The following is a 9,151-nucleotide window of genomic DNA, read 5'->3' as shown; positions in this document are numbered from 1 at the left end:
TGGGTCAGCACCTGGGTCGGCGGGTGGGTTGGCGCGTGGGTCAGCACTTTAGTTTTTTCGAACAGTTTCTATTGTGGTAAAATACACATGACAAAATTTACCACCTGGACCATTTTTCAGTGTGTGGTTCAGGGGCATTAAACGTGCTCCCAGCATCGTGCAGCCCTCAGAGCCACCTGCGTCCACGGTGGTTTCATCTGCAGAAGCGGCGACTCTGTCCCCATTGGCGCTGACCCCTGGCCCCGTGTCCAGTCTCCCCGGCAGCCACCTTTCGGCCCTCCGTCCCGTGACTTTGGCGCCAGCAGCTCCTGTCTGGTGGCTGGCGGTCCTTCCCTCTGCAGCCTCGGGTTTAACTTGTGCTTCTCCTGCTAGCTCCTCACGTCTGAACGTTACATTGTTGACACGGGGCTTTCTTGTGTTTTCACATGTGTTTATCGCTCTAGACGTCCCTACCGGTATTTTTGCCGAGTCTCTCATGTTCTGATACTTTACGTTTTCCTTTTCTCTCATCCCTAAGTATCTTTGGAGTTTCCTTGTGATTTCTTCAAGAGCGTGCTGTTTAGTTGGTTCAAACTCGTAGAGTTTCTACTTCGTCCTGTTGTGACCCAAGGAGGTAATTTGTGGATCTTTTAAAATCCACCAGGACGCAGTCTGGGGCCTGACGTCAGGCCTCGGCCGGAGACCTTCCCGCGGGCCGCTGGCGCGGGCTCTCTGTGTGTCTCCCAGCTGCTGGGCTGTGGTGTCGCGTCCTGCTCCCTTGCCTCCTTTCCGCCTGGTTGCTTCGTCGTTATGGAGAGTGGGGAGCCCGTGTCTCCAACTATTGTCGTAGAAATGTCTCTCTCCCTTCAGCTCTGTCAGTTTGGGTTCGTGTATTTTGCTGACCTGTTATTAGGGTCAAAGTGACTAATAATGTTCACCATCTTTTCATGTGCCATCGGCCATACTCAGATCTCCTTTGGTTAAAGGTGTTTCATATCCCCCGCCCATTTTTCAAAAATAATTTACTCATTTATTTTTGAGAGAGAGACAGAACATGAGCAGGGGAGGAGCAGAGACAGAGGGAGACAGAATCCGAAGCAGGCTCTGGACTCTGAGCTGTCAGCACAGAGCCCGACGTGGGGCTCGAACCCATGAACCATGAGATCATGACCTGAGCTGGAGTCGGACCTTTAACTGATTGAGCCCCCAGGCGCCCCCCGCCCCACCCTTTATGAAATTGAGTTGTAAGAGTTCCTTATATCTCCTGGAGACTAGACCCTTATCCAACACGATCTGTAAATATTTTCTCCCGTTCGGAAGGGTTTTTTTTTGCTTTCTTAAAAGCATCCCTTTTTTGCCCAGAAGCTAAACATTTTGAAGTCCGGGTTACTTACTATTTATTTTGTTGCCCGTGTATTTGGTGCCACATCTGAGAAACCGCTGCCAAATCCCAAGGTCATGAAGGTTTACACCTGTGTTCTCTTCTAACCATTCTACAGTTTTATCAGGTCTTGGATCCATTTTGAATTAATTGTTGTATTTGGCACGAGGTAGGAATCCAAATTCACCCTTTCATGTGTGTTTACCCAGTGATCACAGGGCCGTTTGTTGAAGAGACCACGGTCTCCACACGAGGCCTGAGTTTAGCAGTTGCTATAAGACTGTGATAATCAGGTCAGTGTGGCCTTGGTCAAGACATGGACATAAATCGATGTGACAGAAGAGAGTCCAGAAACAGCCCTCCCACACACATGCCCAACTGTGTTTGGGAAGATGCAAAAGCAATTGGACAGAGAAAGTAAAAAATTTTTAACGGGTGTGCTGGGAGCCCTGGACATCCTTATGCAAGAAAAATACCGGACCTAAATCTCACACCTTCTACAAAAATGAACTCAAGATAATGTCTCCAAGTGTGACACGTACAACTACACAGCTCTGGAGGAAAATATGGGAGAAAACCTTTGTGATCTGGGGTTACCCAGTGTCAAAAGCGTGAAAAGCATGATCCATATAAGAAAAATTCTGGTGAACTGGACGTTATCAGAATGGAAAATCCTGTGCTGTGGAATGATCACGTATAAAAAGACAAGCCACCGACAGAGAGGAAATGTTTGCAAATCGAATATCTAACAAAGAATTAAGAAAATTTTAACAATTATTTACTGTTGGGAGACAGGGGGAGAGAGAGAGAGAGCAAGAGCACAGGCAGGGGAGGGGCAGAGAGAGAGACAGAATCGGAAGCAGACTCCAGGATCCAAGCTGTGAGCACAGAGCCAGACGCGGGGCTCGAACCCATGAACCGCGTGATTATGACCTGAGCTGAATTTGGACACTCAACCAACTGAGCCCCCCAGGCGCCCCTAGTTTAGCAGTTTCTTTTTTTTTAAGTTTTTTAAATGTTTTATTTATTTTTGATACAGAGAGAGACAGAGCATGAGGGGGGGAGGGGCAGAGAGAGAAGGAGACACAGAACCCGAAGCAGGCTCCAGGCTCTGAGCTAGTGGTCAGCACAGAGCCCGACGCGGGGCTCGAACCCACGAACGTGAGATCTGACCTGAGCCGAAGCCGGAGGCTTAACCGACTGAGCCACCCAGGCGCCCAGGCAGTTTCTTAACAGGTTGAACACACACCTGTCACATGACCCGGCAACCCTACTCCTGGCATTTGTCCAAGAGAAACCCAAACACGTTCACACAAAAGCTTGGGAACCAATGTCGGCGGCAGCTTTACTCATAACTGCCCGAACTGGAGGCACCCCAAACGGTTCAGGGAAGGGGCAGGCTGTAGCCTGTGGCCTCGCCATACACGGGCGAGTACCCACCGATAAAAAGGAACGAACGCTTGTGACACAGAGACCTGGGTGAACCTCCAAGGTGTCTGCTGAGGGGAAGAGACCCCGCTCAAAAGGGGCAGAGTGTAGGCTTCCGTTCAGTGGAGTTCTCGAGACAAAGCCACGGTGACCGGGGGCAGGTCAGGGGCTGCTGGGGGCCGTCTGAGCACGAAGGGAGAGTGCGGAGGAGGGTTTTGGGGGATGGGACAGTCTGGGTCCTGGTCACCGCGGCCGCAGTCATCTGCACACGTGCTAACATTCATCCAACCGTCTGCTCCCCGAGAGTCCGTTTTTGTGGGACAACTTAAAAAGACAAAAACAAGAAATAATTCAGAAAGCACAGCCGCCGTAGTAAAACTTGATTCGGGTAAGAATCCTCAGCGAGTGCTGGGTTGGGAGAGGATTTCGATGAGGAACGGGGTGTCTGCAGAATCCAAGGGCACTCTCCTTATTAGCTCATGCTTACAAGGAAAATTAACTTTGCTCTAGGAAAAGCAAGCGGCCACACCCTGAGTGGTCAGGGGTGACGTCACTGCCAACCAACTAACTGACGTCCGTCCGCGCCCCTTCGGATGCGTGGGGGGACGCGGGCTGCTCGCAGGGTACCCCCCCCAGAAAAATAAGCTGGAATTTATTCAAGCAGAAACATCAGAAGCTCCCGGAGAGGGAGCTCTTCAAAGCAACTGGCTTCAACTCTTAAAAATGTCAGTGTCCTAAGAGACGTAGATGGTAGAGGAACTATTGGGACACGTGACCTGGGACACCGGCGAGCAGCCCCGGACCTGGGAAAGCCACTGTGGTGGCTGGCGCCTTCGGAACAAGGATCGTAGACTGATGCGCTGAGAGGTGCGGGCGATGGTTTATGCAGCCTCTGCCCACGGGGCTGGGAAAAAAGAACATGCATAGACACACGCACGGAGAATGGTGATGCCGGTGGGCGGCGGCGACAATGGGGTGCTCCCGACGCCTGGGGCACCTACTCTTGCAACATTTGTCTAAGTTGGCAACGATCTCAGAATCAGTAGTGGACATGCGCGGAATCTACTTCCGGTTCTGACCGCAGCGAGGCCCCGGGCGGCAGGCCAGCCCGTCTCCGGGAGCAAGCGGGGAGCCAGACCAACGGTGCCACAGCCCCAGGCAGCGGGGGCGAGGGAGCAGGGGTGCGGGTAGAGGGAAGTGGGCTCAGTGACCCTGGCTCAGGGTCATCCAAGTGGGCGCAGAGGCAAGGCTGGAGCGCAGGTGGGGAGCGGCTCAGGTCTGCGGCTTCGGGCTGGGGGCGGCCCCTGGGGGGCCCACAGAGATCGGACACTATGGTCTGTGTACCAGTTAGTTATCCATTGCTGCGTAACAAACAATCACAGGGTTAGTGGCTTTAAAAAACATGCATTTATTGGGGCGCCTGGGTGGCTCAGTCGGTTAAACGTCCGACTTCAGCTCCATGGTCTCGCAGTTTGTGGGTTCGAGCCCCGTGTCGGGCTCTGTGCTGACAGCTTAGAGCCTGGAGCTGCTTCAGAGTCTATGTCTCCCTCTCTCTGTCCCTCCCCTGTTCATGCTCTGTCTCTCTCAAAAATGAATAAACTTAAACAAACAGACAAACATGCGTTTATTCTCCGTGCCCAGCTCCCTGGGCAGGAGGCCGGGCACGGCCCACCCGGGTCCTCTGCTCGGGCTCCAGAAGTGTGCAATCAAACTGTCAGGTTTCCTGATGAGGCTCCGGGTCCTCTTCTAAGGTCACGTGGCTGCTTTCTTCTGCTGGACAGCGGGAGGCCACTCTCAGCTCTTAGGGGCTGCCAGACCCCTGGCCTGCGGCCCCTTACGCGCCTTCTCACATCCTGTTTAGCTCACTTGTTCAAGGCCAGGAGGAGAATCCCTGGTCCTGCCTGTCTGTCAAGACAGGGTCTGAAGTAACCGAGGCCACGTCGGGGGGTTCTCGCTCACCACCCCTGGTTTGTTCTGTCGGCTGGATGCAGGCCACCGCTCTTCCTGCGCTCCAGGGGAAGAAGTGATTCCAGGGCCCGAATCCTGGGGGGATGAGTCGGCATTGGAGCCAAAATATCAGAAGACACGCCATGCGGGGCAGCCCTGGCATCTGGACCTGGCCGGGACAGCCAGGCCTTCGACTTAGGTCTTTAAGAGAAAAGCCGACACGGGCATTGGCTGGCCTAGTAGGTGGAGCACACAACTCCTGGCCCTGAGTTCAAGCCCGATGTCGGGTGTAGAGATCACTTAAATAAATCAAACTTAAAAAAGAGAGAGAGATGGGGTTCCTGGGTGGCTCAGTCAACTATGGTTCAGATCATGACCTTGCAGTTCTTGAGTTCAAGCCCCCGGTGGGCTCTGTGCAGGCAGCTCAGAGCCTGGAGCCTGTTTCGGATTCTGTGTCTCCCTCTCTCTCTTGGCCCCTCCCCCGCTCATGCTCTGTCTCTTTCAAAAATAAACATTAAAAGAGAGAGAGAAGAGTACCAGCCACAGTCATGTCTACTCTAGGACCATCTAAGAAAAGTTGAAGCTGAGCCTCATAAAGAGCTGGGGGACCAAGATTGAAAGTTGAACCTGGGGCGCCTGGTGGCTCAGTCAGTTGAGCGTCCGACTTCCGCTCAGGCCATGATCTCACGTTCACGGGTTCGAGCCCCGCGTTGGGCTCTGTGCTGACAGCTCAGAGCGTGGAGCCTGTCTTCAGATTCTGTGTCTCCCTCTCTCTGCCCCTCCCCGCCCATGTTCTCTCTCTCTCTCTCTCTCTCTCAAAAATAAATAAAAACATTAAAAAAAAAGTTGAGCCTGATCGATCTGAGGGAAGTCGTGTTGGGTGCCCCACAGATCAACACCGAAAAGCACAAAAACAAGCCCACACAGGTCCAGGGACTGAACGGCTGCAGAAATAAGAACCGGCGCCCTTCAGAGAAAGATAACCGAATAGCGAGTCTTTACAGAATGTCCAGTATTCAGCCCAAAATTCCTAGATGTGCAAAGAAATCCCCTCATCCCGGCGAAGAAAACAGCCAGCTCTCTGTTAATTTTCTCTCAGCTGTGGATCTGCCCTCATCACCTGCCCTACGGAACGGTCTGCTCGCCGTAAAGCAGAAATACTTGGAGTAGTTCTGTCTGTGACCACAGAGCAGGTATCGAAGCGGGAGTTTAGAGGCGGTGGACAAGTGACCGCGCTACCTGTGGCTCAGTCCTCACACAGATTCCCGCCCAGCTGCGCACAGCGACACCGGACGTGGAACCCTGTGCGGCAGTGAGAAGAAACAGCTACCATGTAGACCGGGCATATGACGTCTGAGGGCAGACAACGTGATCTCTGGTCTGTGAAGCCGGGACAGCGGTCCCCTCTGAGGGCACGAGGGAGTGTTCTGTTTCTCCATCTGGGTGTCGAGTTACATTTGTAATTTGTGCACTTTTCTCTAAATATTTCCAAGGACCGTGTCCCCAGCCTTTTCCCTGGCCAAAGACCACCTCCTCTGTCTTGCTGGTAGGGGGTGGGGGGAGGTGTCCCCTGGGGCCGGGGAGGCTCTGGGCCTCCACCACGGATGGGGGCGATGGCTCGGGCAGCCTCCTGTCCTGGTGGGTCACCTGGACCCCCACAGGCCCTCCTGCTCTGGAGGCGGGTATTCCCAGTTGCCCCCCCCAACCCCGCCGGGGCTGCTCTACCTACACGGTGAAAACACGGGCCCAGAGTTGCTAAGGAGCTTCGGGGTCCCCAGGGCAGTCCACCTGGAGACGCTCCTCCCTGAACTGAGCACCGTGGCCTCTCCCTGCACTGCCGAGAAGTGGGCGGTGGGCCTGCAGACCCTCCCCAGGGGCTCCCTCAGTCTCTGGGCCCCACCACAGGGGCTGCCTCTTCTTGGCCAGAGAGGCTGACCCGTCATCCTCTGGCCTCCCCCAGTCTGTCATGGACCAAATGGGAGGGACCTGGGCCCCCCGCTCTTGGTTTCAGGCTGGAGCCCTGGATTCTGGGGAGCTCAGAGGGCAAAGCCCTAAGGCCCTTCCCCTGTGGCAGGAAGCATCGGTTAAACTGAGGGCGGGGGGGGGGGGGGGGGGGGGGGGGGGGGGGGGGGGGGGCGGAGCTGCCTGCTCCTTTGCCATGGCAACAGTGCCCCCCCCCAGCTGCTGGGGGGACAGATGGCCCCAGGGAGCTGGTGGCGGGAAGGCAAACCCTGCTGAACTTCCCTTCTCAGAGGGCTGCGTCCCCCTCCTATCCCTGGGGCTTCCCTGGCAGACTGGCCTCACGCCCTCCAGGCACGCTGGGTTTCTTAAGGCGGCGTGTTTGGGCACCTGGATTGTCTTGTAAGTCACCCGGGGCCCGGTCCACGTTACCCAGGGACGCAGCACAGGGCTGGCCATACAGTGGGGCCCCTGCCTAGCCTCGGGAGTCTAGCTGGGGTGCAAGTGGCCCGCCCCCCACCCCCCTCCAGCCCCGCCCCCAGGGGCTACCAGGCCCTGCCCACTGCCCCCTCCGGCCCCCCTTCTCTGATTTGGGGCCACTTCTCGCATTTCCGAGGAGCGTTCTCACCATGGACACCCTCTAATGCGCGGCCTCAGGGGCAGCTCAGTTCCCTGGTTGTCCAGCCTTGTGTACTGGGGGCGGGAGGACCTTGACCCCAAGGCTGTCCAGGGTCCTGCTGCCCAGGTAGGCTGGGCGATGAGAGGCTACTGACCTTGCACGTGAGGGTGAGCTCCGGAAGCCTGCGGCCCAAGGCCAGGAGCTGAGGTCATTCTGGAGGGTGCGCTCAGCCCTGACCCCCATCCTGCCCCAGAGCCACTGCCTGGGCAGCAGCTACCAGAGTGCCCACTGGCCTTGGCGCCGCAGGAAGGCACACGCACAGGTGGTCAGTTATGCATTCGCAGGTTATTATTAACCCAGCAGTGACATCACCGGCAGCCAATAGGAGGAGGGTTTATTTCCAGGCCGACAGCTTGATAACGGTTAATTTTAGCTGGATCCTCTTTCCCCAGGCTCGTGAAGCCTCAGCCAGCCAAAGGGGGGCTGCTTGTGTCTCCCCAAACAGCTTGCGGCTGGGGGCAGCTGGGGGGGCACGGGAGGGGGCGGAGAGGCGCTGTGAGGCTGTGCCAGGCTGGTGGCCCCTTCTTTGCTCCTCCCGCTGTCCTAACCAACCCCTTGGCTGCTATGGGGTCCGTTGTGACTAGAGGCTGAGATTTGGGAGGAGTGGGGGAGGCACGGCAAGCCTGGCTTGGGGGCCGGGAGGGGCACAGGTGGGAACCAGTGGGCGTGTGTGCAGGAGCAGCGTTGGCAGGACCCCGGCCTTCCCAGCGGACTGCAGGCTCCGCTCTCCTTGCTGCGTGCCCTTCGGCACTGGGGCTTGCCTGTGTGGCCAGCTGACGCTTGGTCAGTCAGTGCTCCACTGCCTGGTGGCCCCGCCCAGCACTTGATGAACGCACAAGGCCCAGCGCCTGGGCTTATTTTAGTAGTTAGTGTTCAGTTCTGTTCAATGATCTGTAGTTATTAAATAGTATGCAATAGCCGAGGAGTTGTTAGTTTTGGGGACTCTGCAGTGCAGGGACTTGGTCAGCACTGTTGCTGTGTTATTATGTAGTCCCACTGTCCAAAGAACTTGAGCATGGCCACCTGGCACAGGCTAGCCCCTGGCAGGGGCCTCGCAGTGTGATCTGGTTCCCACCAGGCTGACAGCTCTGGGTGAGCTAGGAGTAGGTGTGCAACTCAAACCTGTTGTGGGGGGTGGTCTGCAGGCAGCCAGGCCCCGGGTGGCCCTCTGAGGAAACGGGGGTGGGCATCTCCAGGGACCTGGGCCGCCCCTGGCCTTGGATTAGCCCATCCCCGCCTCAGCCAATCACGACTCCCAAACCCCTGCTAACCTTCAGGCGGGGAGGGACGCAGTAAATATAGAGGGCAGCTGGGAGGGGGTGGGGTGGGTCTCCATCTCGCGCCAGGAGTTTATTTTTAATTCCTGGCTCCTGCTTGGTGGTATCAGCAGCCCTTGGAGGTGCCCGGAGTCATCTGCAAGCCCCTCCCCGCCTGAAAGGGCCAATCTGTCTGTCTGTGGGCCCGTCTATCTGTGGGTGCAGACCTTGGTCCTGTGGGGCAGGCCCCCCTCCCCACAGCCCAATGGAGGGTCTGTTCCCTCCCTAAGAGACTTCCCCCTGAGCTGGGGAGACCAGCTGAGCCCCTAACCACTGAGCTGGGCCCCTTTACCTCCTGCCCCCTGCGGGTCCCATCTCGGAGCCTGCCCTCAGCCATTGCCCCCGTGCACGGAGCTGGGCACGAGGCCTCTGCTCCCACCCACTCAGCACCCGTTTCTTTTCTTTTTTTTTATAACTTTTTTTTTCTGTTTTTTATTTATTTTTGAGAGACACAGAGAGACA

General features: G+C 56.3%; 1 long non-coding RNA gene across 1 annotated transcript; it reads right to left on the bottom strand.

The window, feature by feature from the left end:
* Positions 1–4,394: 4,394 nt before the first annotated feature.
* Positions 4,395–7,663, bottom strand: LOC115273550. The gene is made up of 2 exons (XR_003900829.1): positions 7,468–7,663; positions 4,395–4,831 (listed from the first exon to the last, which is right to left on the bottom strand). It is a non-coding gene; the product is annotated as an uncharacterized LOC115273550 (long non-coding RNA).
* Between the last annotated feature and the right edge of the window lie 1,488 nt (positions 7,664–9,151).

This window comes from Suricata suricatta, chromosome 12, assembly GCF_006229205.1.
Source record: "Suricata suricatta isolate VVHF042 chromosome 12, meerkat_22Aug2017_6uvM2_HiC, whole genome shotgun sequence".
Lineage (NCBI taxonomy): Eukaryota > Metazoa > Chordata > Mammalia > Carnivora > Herpestidae > Suricata > Suricata suricatta.
This window is presented reverse-complemented; position numbering and strand designations above follow the sequence as displayed.